Genomic DNA, 12,586 nt, shown 5'->3' with positions numbered 1-12,586 from the left:
ACAATAATAATATTTTACTGTGTCTAAACACCTCCCAACGTTACCCATCCATTTTATTCATATAGATGTGACTCCAATATCGTGCCACAGGTGTTTATCCAATATGGGCAAAAAGCTCTTCCACAGTATGGAACATACTGTGGTGATGAGCACATTAAAAAGTATAGTTAGATGCTTTTTGTGAGTTTTATAGTTTATAATCCCCCTGGCTCTATCCCAGAGGCATAGTTACCAAGAGAATATGTTTCTTGTAATATATTCCCAAAGAATATACTTGAAGAACCTTCAAGATGTTGTATATTAAAAAATACAACATTCCTCATCTACCTCATCTCCCTCAGGTATCTTATCCTTAGCTAGCAATATAATAGCACTTTTAATTTCTCTTTTTTTTTATAATGTTCTGTTCCAGATATTTTTGCTATCCTTCTGTTAAGAGGAATTTTACATTTATTTTCCAAGTCTTTCCCTGCAGCCTTATATTTTGGTTCATATAGTTTATGACAATATAGTTCAAATGTTTTATTTATTTTAATAGGGACTGTTTTCATTACATCATTTAGGATTTGAGGGATGAAATGCGCTTGGAACATTGTTTACCTTTTCAAAATGTAGCTAAAAGCCTTCAAGGTCCTATTTCTTGGATCATAAAATTTGGCTCCGGATGACTGAAATCAGAACTCTGTTTGACCTGTTGTGACTTTAATTCACACTTTATTTCCATCAGTTCTCTGAATATTTTATTAGGGCTAGAGGTTTATCATTTGGTCTCCAAATACTTGAAGTTTTTGTTTAATTTACCAATTTATCCTTTTGTTTTTCTCGTTGTATTCTACATGCAATACTTTTTCCAGTCAGTGCTATGCATTAGGATGAAATACACCAGTGATGTGGCTGTCAACCACACTCAGTATTTAAGCCCTGATCTGGAGGCAGTACAGGGGAGCTATGTGCACAGTAGCCACTTTGCACAGAGGTCTGCACATTCCCTGTGTGCGCCAAAAAGAGTCTGTGCTGCTGACCAGAGAAGAGACCATAGGATCCATATTTAGGTGGATCTGTTGGCTGCAGCACAAGTGGGGTGAAGTGGCTACTGCCATTGTTGTAGCCCAGAGACTGGAACAGTAGCCCTGGGACAGGAAGGGTCCGTTTTGCAGTCTAACATTCTGGTTCTAGGCGGAAAAGTGAATTTAAACTCCCCAGCACACTTACATTTCTACATAAGCCTATCACTCAGGCCTATGCAACAGTGTATTTCATTCCTTTTAATTTCAAATTCTTCCTTGAGATTCTGATTGCTCATGATTTAGTCTTAAAATGTCCTTGATGCTTTTTTAACCATGGACCAATTATGTATCCTGTAAATGTCTATGGTATGTATATTTAATTGATTTATCCATCATCCACTACTATACCTGTTTATCAAAATTGGATTAGGGAGATGATGTAGACACAGCACTACTATATGTCCCACCCTATCCAGTATGTAATCAATACCACCTGCACTGCTTGCATCCGAAGAAGTGGGTATTCACCCACGAAAGCTCATGCTGCAAAACATCTGTTAGTCTATAAGGTGCCACAGGATTCTTTGCTGCTAATACCACCTGCTGTCACATGTTTTATTAAACAACTAACTCTCTCTGCTTGCCCCCACTTGTAGGCTACAGTCTAATTCAGGCATATATGGTACAACAAGTAATGATTCAAACTGGACAGGTGATGTGCAGGAGAGGTTGCTAGTAAAATGCCAGTGCCTTTTTTAATTTTGTATTAGAATTTAATTCTTTTGACTGGCCGCTTCTGTTTCTCCACAGAACAGCAGTGTCATGGAAGGCAGCGCTACAAGTGGCCCAACATTGGCCTGGCAATGTAAACAAATCCTCATGTGGAGGTGCCACCTGTGGCATGACTGGGGATTTCAATCTTCATGGACATTCAATCTTTGTCCTTCTTATTGAGACTGCCAAAACAGTGGTTGTGCTGCTCGTTCTCTGTGATATGGACTCTTTTGTGTCTTGGACACAACTTGATTGAGACTTCCACTTCATTTCAGGTAAGCCACCAAACAGCCTTCTAGGAATAACAAGTTTATGTTACTACTGATCAGAGCTGGATTTCAACCTGTGGACCAGCAGCCCTTTTAAGAAAACAGGCTTTTTCTACCAATTTACACAAATCTCTTCCTGATGAGTAGTGCCAAACAGGATGAAACATCATTTTATCCATTAAATATAAATAAAGAGCTTGATATAAAAATGTCAGGCACATGAAGGAATTAAAGCACTAATGAAATAACTGAGTACAGCAGAAGTTAAAGGCTTGGGCAAAAAGCAATAGGATACCGCTGTGTTGGTGGTAAAGTGCAATGCCTACAGGTGTCAATAGCTATGAGCTCTTAGAATAAAATGTATAGTTCTGTTTTAGAATCGTCTTCCAGAACAGATTCTGAAGGTGAGACTTCTAAGCTTAGTGGGCCAGAGACGCAGCTGGGTGAATCAACATGACTTTGAGTTATTATTTATTTACACAAATATAAACAAAAATAAAAGCATCTGCAGGTGAGGGAGGAACCAGGGACAATGACAGGAAGCAGGTCAGTCTGTGATAATTAGCTCATCCACACCCCAGTCTTCAGAGCTTCCATCTGGCAGGTACCTGCGGATGATTATGGGAATCTTCCGAGCTTTGAGTTCTTTCATTGCAATCAGCAGAGAGTTATGCTGATTTACATGAGCTGAAGATCTAGTTTTGGTTGGCACTAGTGTCCTCTTGCAACTAGCAGACTGGGGGCCGTGTCACCTTAACACCTAAACATGAGTGCAGGCCTCCCAGAGTTTGTTTCTGCATTATACATGGTTATTAAGAGGTAAATTCTCATCTAGGAGTGATGAATTGCTATAAAAGGTATGGGGGTGTACTGAGCTAAAATCTTTTTTTAAATCTCCAAATAAAGTAGCTTTCAATCCTATGTAAGGCATATTTCTGTCTGAATGAGGACTGTGGGGCTGGGGAGGAAAGCAATATTATAATTATGTCTCTGCTCCAGAGCAAATTTCTGTAGGAAGCAACCATGGAAATTTGCAAAAATGTTTCTATAGCCCAGTATAATTTCCTGGTAGTTCAATTGGACAAAGAAGGCAGACGTATGACCTCTGTGCAGGGCTGGCTCCAGGTACTAGCCAAGCAAGTTTGTGCTTGGGGCGGCAGATTCTAAGGGGCAGCTTCCCTCCAATCCTTTTTTTTTTTTTTTGCTTCGCCACTTTGGCCGCCCTGCACGGTTTATTTATTTTTTGTTTGCCACTCCAGCCGCGGTGGAGGGGAGCGCCCTGCTGGGAGCGGGCTGTGCACTCTGTCTGCAGGTGGGAGCAGGAGGGGCCGCATGGCGAGCGCCCCGGCTGAAGGAAGCCCTGGCCGCCCCCTCTTCTCTCTCTCTCCCCGCATACCCCTGCACCCTAGCTCTGGCTGCCCCGCAGGGTTTTTTTTTTTTGCTTGAGGCGGCAAAAAAGCCAGAGCTGGCCCTGCCTCTGTGAGTTCCAGGCTGTGGAAACCTATGTATAATGTCTGCTTAATCTCTTTGACTCCTACCAACTGATTTTCATATCAGTGAAAAGAAAATCATTATTCTTCATTTCAAATTGTGGCGAGAGTATTTACATGCATACAGACACAAGCTTTATCTCATGTAGTTCTTCCAAAAAAAACCCCCAAAACCCCATAGCTCATCTTTCCAAGAATTGTCTATCTTTCAGGGTTCAACAACCCCCAGGTACTTTGGGCCATATTCTGTCTCAGCTACATTGCTAAAAATTGGAATAACTTAACTGGCATCAACAGCGTAACTCTAGATTTACACAGGTGTAATTGAGATAGTTGTGCAGGTAGTGGTATGATGAGTGCAGGAAAAAAGCAAGCAAGCAGGAAAGCAGCCACCTCAGCAATCTGGTCCTTAATTTAGGAACAATTATCACCTCAAATTGTACTTCTTCCAAAGCACCAATACCACATACCACTGTACACAACTGCAAATCTAATTAAAATATCTAAACAAAAGTCACATACCTGAACAAGATAAGTTCAACCACATTGGTTTTTGTTAAATCCTTTTTTTCTTATCTTTCATCAATGTGTTGTCTAATTAGAATCTCAGATCTTTGGGGCAGGCTTCAGTGAAATCCTGGCCCTGCTAAAGTCAATGCACCAGCGCAGTAGTGGTACAGTGGAAATAATAATTATAATAATTATTATTAATAATAAAATATACATCGTGTTCAATTAATTGCAAGCTGAAGATTTTCAGACAGTATCCTGTAATTTAAAACCTCATCAAGAGGCAGTGTTGAAGAACTAAACACTGCTACAAGAGATTTCCAGCAGTCAGTCTGGGGAAATGTACAATCTCTAAATTCTGAAAGCTGCAATATATTTTAAAATTCTAATTGTGTAACAACACATTTCAGTTGTCTGTGCAGAAAGAGTAACTGCTTCACTTATCTTTAGAGGGCTAATAAAATCTAAAATATTTTCTCTCCCTGTCACTCAGATTTTATTTTAGTGCTCTCCATATGCTACTACCATATTACAAGAAATGGGAAAGTAATATACTTGTATTATAACAGCCCATTAAAATATCATTCTTTTTCTATTCCCAATATTATAAATTATCAGTATGTTTCTATGTAAATTGAAGCTTTCATTTTGTAATTAGGATGCATCTTCTGTCATTAATATTCCAATTTACTATTTAAGATGAGTGAAAAGTTACACAGGTAAAATCAGAGATCATTTCCTTTCCACTGTGTTGGAATCAGAATTGCCAGCAAGAATATATTGTGCTGAGCAAAACATAAAACATGCTATTAAAGGAGGTGGCAGAGGATGCTGGAGGTCAAAAGATACACTCTCAACATCTGCAAAATGTTTTCATGAGCTGATTCATTTTCATGTGAATCCTTAGTGTTCAGACTCATTATTAAGACAGAAAGCGAGCTGCAAGGGTTGCATACATACCAGAAAATATGGAGAGTTCTGACAAGGTTCTCAGGTAGAAGGTTACTGGCAAATGGCAATAAGATGGCTGAAACTGAAGATGTAGCTCTTCTAGTAACTCCATAGTGCCAGCAGTTGACTTTTCATGACTCAGGAACCACATGCTGCTGGGTGACTAGAACTTACTATGCAAAAATGACCCCAGTATTTCTCTCTCCTCCCAGGTTTAAAAATAAATTTTGTTGTTACATGTTTGTAACCAGTTGGAATGCATGTTGATCCAGTGAGCCAGTTAAAACCACTCATACCAGTGGATAATGCTTTTTGAGTGAGATGCTCAGACTGAAAAATGTAAATGCAAACAGCTAAAAATTTTATTAAGATGATGTTTTAAAAAAAAGTGAACGGTACAGAGTTTAAGCATAGAAGTTTCTGGTTATCAGGGAATAATGTACAGATTATTGAGGGGTGCCAAATTCGGTTTAAGATCGGGTGTCGTAAGAAATATATAATCTGCAATATCCCTGATTGGGTTAATGGGTCAAAGTACAGCCATTGAGATATGAGGGTATGAAGTTCATATAGTGGCTATGTTCGGGTGTGAAGTATAATGAGTGGATATGATGATAAGGATGGATTGACCCTCATTTGGTGAGATTTAATGTTCAGGAAGTTTATGGTTCCAGTTCATATGCGCCAACGAAGAAAGTCTCTTGGTCCCTTTCTCGTAGTCAAAGAATGATGTCACTCTGGCTCACGCCTCCTGGTGGCCGGTGATGTGTTTGATGTAGATCTCTCTGGACCATCAGATGGTGTCTGAGACCATGAGGTGCCGCATGAGCCATGCGCAGCGTCGACCGATGCTGCAGGTCCGCAGCACATGTTTGTTACAGGGGTCCCAGGTGACGCACACACAACCAGCCTTTAATGGGGAATAATTTTAAATGGGAAGAACAGCATTGGCAATTCCCATTTCCCCATAAAGCTCCTGCTTGTGTATGCATAACTGAGACAAAGAGGGTTTGTGGACTGTGGCAAATAATCTCCTGGTTTTACTTTGATTTGCCTGCTGTTTTTTGAACTCTTGGCTTCAGCAATGCTGCCATTTGCCAAATAGGGAACACTAGTCAGATTCTATCTCACTGATCTAGGCCTATCCCCATTCCGATTCAAAGAACTTGATTATAGACCTGATCCAAAGCTCATCCAAGTTCCCTTTGACTTGAAATGGCTTTGGATAAGATCTATACAAGAGGCTCGTAGGCACTTGAATGCTTTTGGTTCCCCGTGAAGTCAATAGGTGCTCAGCAGATTTCAGACCTGAGCTCTAAGTGTGTTGAAGAAGACATGCAGATGTACTTGGTTGGCAAAATCAGGCCATTCCATATGTCAACTGGTGGGGAGCTATCTGGAGTGGCTCATGACCATGATTGCCTACCTCAGGGAAGACTATCAAAAACAGGGCAGATACCCCAAACCGGTAGTGTGTTCACCAAGCCAGTAACAAATGTTTACTCCTGGAGATCATTATAACAGTGTTACCATGGAGTTGCATACAGTCCCCTTAGACTCTCCAGTCTATCTTGCCATCCTGATAAATGGTCACTTACACTAAAAATCACACCATATTCAGGTTGCTTCTAGTCCCAAGAGACCAGTCACTTACCCATAGGTCAATTGGTACTCTAGATCTTACTCCCAAGACAATGCCTTAGCCAATCCTGTAATAAGATATCTAAAGGTTTAGTAAGTAGGAAAAAGAAAGAAGAGAGTTGCTTATGGGTTAAAGCAAGCAAACATACACACACCAATGAGTTGTCATCTAAGTCCTAAGAGTGACAGAGTTATAGTGATCTGTCAATTCAAAGTGTCTTGCTGAGCAGAGGCAGCCCCTGGGGATCTTTGGCTTCAGGGAATCTGGCCCTTCACAGTTGAAACACCCCAAAAAGATGGAAAAATTTCCAGTGGCTTTGTTTTATTTCCTTTATTCAGCCTTCAAGTCCATAAGAGGAGCTTTCTTGCACATAGCATTTCCCAGGTGCAATAGGGCCATTAGCCAATCCTTTGCATTGTAATGATCTTTGATGGCCCATCTGATTTTAATAGTCCTTTTGGATGGGTCAGGGGGATGATTCCTGTACCTGAGTTCACAAGTTCAGAGCAAACATTTTCAAAGTTATAAAGCAAAACTTACAGATTTTCTTATAGCATGGAATGTGGACATTGCAAATGAGATTAATGCATGCACTAATTTACATGAATTTCATAGAGTCTAAACACTAAACGCATTCTTATAAGACTAATACCTATTCTGTCCAAAATCACCATACAGGTGAATTGGTCTGGTCTCCAACTGTAAGTTTGTCAGTTCTTAGCAAACTCCGCAGCCTGGGCAAGGGCTGGCATCTGGCCTGCCAGCTTCACAGCTATCGTGGTGTTTACAGTGGGCCAGATCCTGGTATCTTTATTGATTCTGAGGAGAATAAGTCTACAGATAGTCCCATTGATTTCAATTAGAATATTTTTAAGTGCTACTCAATGTAAATAAGGGTATAAGATTCCACTCCTTTTATTTTTTTTGTTTGATGTAGCCATTTCACTGAATAAATCATGCAAGAGTTTCAAGCTGATTACTGAGGAAATAGCTTTTACTTAGGGCTGGTCTATACTACTGCGGTAAATCAATCTAACTTACGCAACTTCAGTTACATGAATAACGTAACTGAAGTCAATGTAGTTAGATCCACTTAGCGCAGTGGCAACTGTGTCAACAAGAGACCCTGTTACCCCGAGCACACTGGACATTCAGATCCTTTAATAACTAGGAGACCAAAGGCTTTGACAGTAAGAAAAGATCCATTGTCTAAAGTGGTTATGTGATTACCTTCCATAATCTGTGCCACATCTGAAGAAAAAAAATCATGAACCACACCATATATAGCCTCTCCTCTCCCTCTTATTTTGCTTTGATAATTTGTGGATTTGTTTCTTTCTCTAGGGCATATTTGGCATGTGACCTTCCCTTGGTATATTACACTATCTCTGAATTCTCTCTCCAAAGCAGATCAGTAATAGTACACTTGATATGCTTCCAGTAGGAACTGGGTATCAAGACAGAGCTTTAGACTTCAAAGTGTTCTAACAGTTTCAAATACAAAATAAGACCACAAAAACCACAAGCACAACAGAAAAGAAAAGAGCCTGTTTACAAGGTCAACTCATAGAGCAGCTCAGTGGATGCAACTGTTTCTAGGCTTGAATTGCCCTGGGAGTGGACTAAGAGCTTTTACTGTTAGTGCTTACAACAGATATCAGGTGTCTTTACAGACTTAACTCTCAAGGTTACCTGGCCAATCACATTTGTTGGAGTTCTCATTAAACTTCTAAGAGAAAACAGACCCAGATGCGCTTCTGGTACTCCTTCCATCCTAATGTTTCCTATGTTCCTTAAATGCCCTCTCAAAAACTGGAAACCACATGCACAGGAAGAAAAAGGAACAGACAGGCACTTGTTGACAAAGGAGCACCTCAGGTAGCCTGATACGGTGTGAGGAAATGTAATTCAAACCCAATATTTTTGAACTGTGACTTCATCCCCCTAGTTATATTGGAAGATATGGGGTTAAACTGCATCCTGCTGTAAATTGGAATAAAGCCTACCCTGCTGAATCTCACAAGGATTTTATCACGTTCCAATTCTGATGTTTTATTATAATTTCTATTTTGCAAATAATTTAAGGGAAAAAATGTAAGAAGCAGAGAGTGGAGAGAGAACAGATGCAGGACTCTGAAGCTGAAAAGATTTTAATTGACACGAAAGCCATATAAATATGAATGATACTGTAAACCTGGGGATTATATTCACCACAGTCACATATGTAATAAAGTAAGTCAATAAAGCCTTTAGGAAAATTCTCTTTTTTGTGACTTAGGGCAACTCCACTGTAGTTTATTCAGGGAAATTTCCTGTCTTCAACTGACCACAAGTTCTATTGGCTCTAAATCTTTTGGGTCAGATTGTCCAGGAGCATTTTATAGGTGTGCAGGGTTATATTCCTCCTTTGCCCTGAGCAAAGGACAACTTCTGCCTTGGCACTTGGGAGTGCAAGAACAATTCCTTCCATGTATCACTAGGAAGGGGGTGGAAAGGGGAGGGCAGAATTAAATTAATAGGACTACTCTCAGAGTAAGGTACTATTGCACATGAGCGAGAATGGTAGAATTGGGGCATAAACAAGTACCCTTCAGGATGATATCAGAGTTGAGGGCTGGTTTGAAGAGGTTTCCATCATAGACAGGGTTTACAGTTTGGTTCAATGGCTCTCATCACCCCCACTATACAAATTGTTCCAGCACCCCTGTAAAGCATTGTAGATCTGCTAGATCTGTTTCAGATTGGGAAAGTGATTTTGATTTAATGCCTTCTACTTGCCTGATCTGGTGAACGTGAGCGCCATGAGAGTACAGTCTTTCTGTGGGGCATGCTATACATCATTGACAGTGCTGGGCACGTGCAGCCATAATGGTAATATATTTCACAGCAATAGAATGAGATGATTGAGAAGATTCAGTAAGTGACAAGATACGTAATCAGTAGGATAATTCTCTTTGGCAGATTTAGGTCTTTTTGTAGTGATAGCTTTTAAAATGCAAGCCTTCTGTATATCCATTCATTTTAGCACTTGCATTACCAAAGGTAATGTTTGGCCCTGATGATCAGTCACAGTTTTCAAGGTTGCACTGCTGGTCTTACACATTTTTAGAGGCAGTGGACAAACTGTGCAGAGGGGCTCCGGTTTCTTTAATAGACCCTCCTGACTGCCCACTGCATACTCTCCCTGTAAAGGAGACTTTCACCACCCTAACCTTTCAACACCTTTCTATCTTAAAAAAACTCTGTTGTATTGCCACTAAACTAGCTCCAGGGGTTCAGCTACCAACTGGAGTGCCCCAAGCAAGGTCCACCTCATACAGCTTTGCTAAGTATGTGTCACTATGACGAACTCTGCAATGGGTGTTCCACATACAAATAAATAATAGTACTCACGTGTCTATAGCACAGCTAAGCTGTTGGGTTTTTTTAAGATAGTGATGATTATTTAACCTAGATTCATACATTTTAAGGCCAGAAGAGATTATTATGATTATCTAGTCTGATCTCCTGCATAACACAAACCATAGAGCTACTCTCAGCGATTTCTGCAGCAAGTACAGTAACTTCTGGTTGAACTTAACAAATATCTTTCAGGAGCACATCCTATCTTGAGGTTAATACTCCACAAATTTTGTATAATTAGCCTCACTGCTAAAACTGTGTATGTTATTTCCAGTTTGAATTTTTCTACTTTCATCTTCTAGTCATTGGATCTTGTTATACGTTTGCCTGCTGCATTCAAGAGTTAGACTCATAGACTTTAAAGCCAGAAGGGACCATCGTGATCATCTAGTCTGACCTCGGGCTCATTGCAGGCCACAGATCCTCACCCACCCACTCCTGTAATACACCCATAACCTCAAGCTGACTTACTGAAGTCCTCGAATCATGATTTAAAGACTTCAAGAATCCACCATTTACTTTTGTTTAAACCTGGAGAGAGCCTTCTTGTATCAGATTTCTTCTTCATGTGTAGTTAATTTGATCATGATCAATAATTGCCTTTTGACTTTCTCCTTGATAAGCTAAATTGACCAAACTCCTAAAACCTCTCATTGTAAGACGTATTTTCCAGACCTCAAATCATTCTCATGATTATCCCTTTTTATCCCTGTCATCTCTTTTCTGAACCTTCACAGTTTTACAACATCCTTTTTTTCTACTGATGTCATATTTTGGATTTCATATAAAACAGTTCTTGGAGTATCAACTCTCCACTACTATTGAGTGAGAATGACTCTTTGCCCTATGGAATTGACAACAGCTGGTTCCATAAACAAATCTGCCATTTGTTATGTCAGTCATGGTCCATTACAGTGGATACCACTAATATATTTGTACCAGTTTTTCAGATTTTACTTGCTTGAGCAATACTACACATACATTTAGTGGGAAATACCACTAGAACCCATAACACACTTTTGAAGTCCACACAATATAATTGATTTTATTAAAAGTTTTGTGGCATGAATTGGGCAAACTTTAATAGGTTACCAAAAAGGGACACTCAGTGTTGAGCAATCTTTAGTGAGTGTACAATAGTAGCCATCTCAGAAAAGACTGAATCACATTGGCATTTCTGGGAACTGTTTCTGTTTAGATTGCTGTGACCTTCTTCTGGATAGGCAGCATTAACTTGAGTGAAAAAAATATGACCATAATACTAAAGTATGGCTTTGTTTAAGACATACTTTTATTTGTGCAGGATGAGGTTATGTACAAGAAGACATTGGAAAACAACTTTATAGGTTACATCTTGTTCCAGGTGTTTTTTTTCCCATATACTGAGATGTTATCAGTGTAGTTGATACTGGAAACATACCGAATAATACTTCTCACAGTATCTTGAAATATTTCTGTAGCTGAACATATTCCAGATGTTAGCCTTGTATACTATCTTAGACCAATATGTGTTGAAAAATTTGGCAGATAAGATGCAGAAGCTAGATCCAGCTGGTGAGATCCTTTGAGATCAAGCTTCAGAAATACAATGGCATCATTCAGTGCAAGAGTTATGCCTCTGGTGAGATATGGCATTCTCTCTGTATTGCTGTGTTCAGGAGTTACAGAACCATGCAATTCATCCTGTGCCCAGTGCTTTGGGTTCTGGAAGCACTACATTTAATAAGACCCATGTAATAGGGCTACATTTCAGCCGAATAATCTCTTGTATTGCTGAGTTCCACAGTTCTTCTTCATCTTGGTTTTTCAAGTGACAAGGAATTTTTCTGTGGTGTTCTACCACTAATGCCACTGATTCATTCACATGCATGTGAACCTGGCAGTCTTTTATTTCCATCAGTTTTTAACACAGGAAGGCAAAAATATAGAGAAGCATATCTATCCCATTGTGTTGTGGTTCTTCACAAAGAGTATTCTCTGAATCACTTTCCTCAAAGTTGGAAATGAGACCCTAGATCTTTAGCTTAAACTGTAGAGATTCAAGCTTCCAACTCTAGAGGTCCCCACTCTACCTTGAATGGTCACATAGAATATATGCTAACTATCTGCTAAACAGTCTGTTCCACCTTGCATTTAGCTGTGATACTGAAAGTACCTTTCCAGACCTGAAGAGGAGCTTGGTATGGCTCACATTTGTCTCTCTCACCAACAGAAATTGGTTCAATAAAAGATATTATCTCACCCACCGTGTCTCTCCAATCCCTGGTGTTTCAAGATGGCAGTTGTTACACCTTCACAAGGACTATATTCCACTGAAGTCCCAATTAAAACCTGTTTTGAAGTTGCGCATAAGCCATTTGCTGGCTGTCTATGTGGGACTGAATTTCTCCCCATGCAAACAGCCATATTTATGCAATGGTATTTGCACTCAAATATATGTATTCACTTTTCACACTGAAGTGCTTAGCCCTATTTATAAAGCTTCAGTAATCAAATATGGTAGTAGATGCAATACCATGTGACTTAGGTGACCAGTCATGT

Source organism: Mauremys reevesii, linkage group 6 (assembly GCF_016161935.1).
Source record: "Mauremys reevesii isolate NIE-2019 linkage group 6, ASM1616193v1, whole genome shotgun sequence".
In the NCBI taxonomy this organism is placed as follows: domain Eukaryota; kingdom Metazoa; phylum Chordata; order Testudines; family Geoemydidae; genus Mauremys; species Mauremys reevesii.
Note: the sequence above shows the minus strand (reverse complement) of the source record.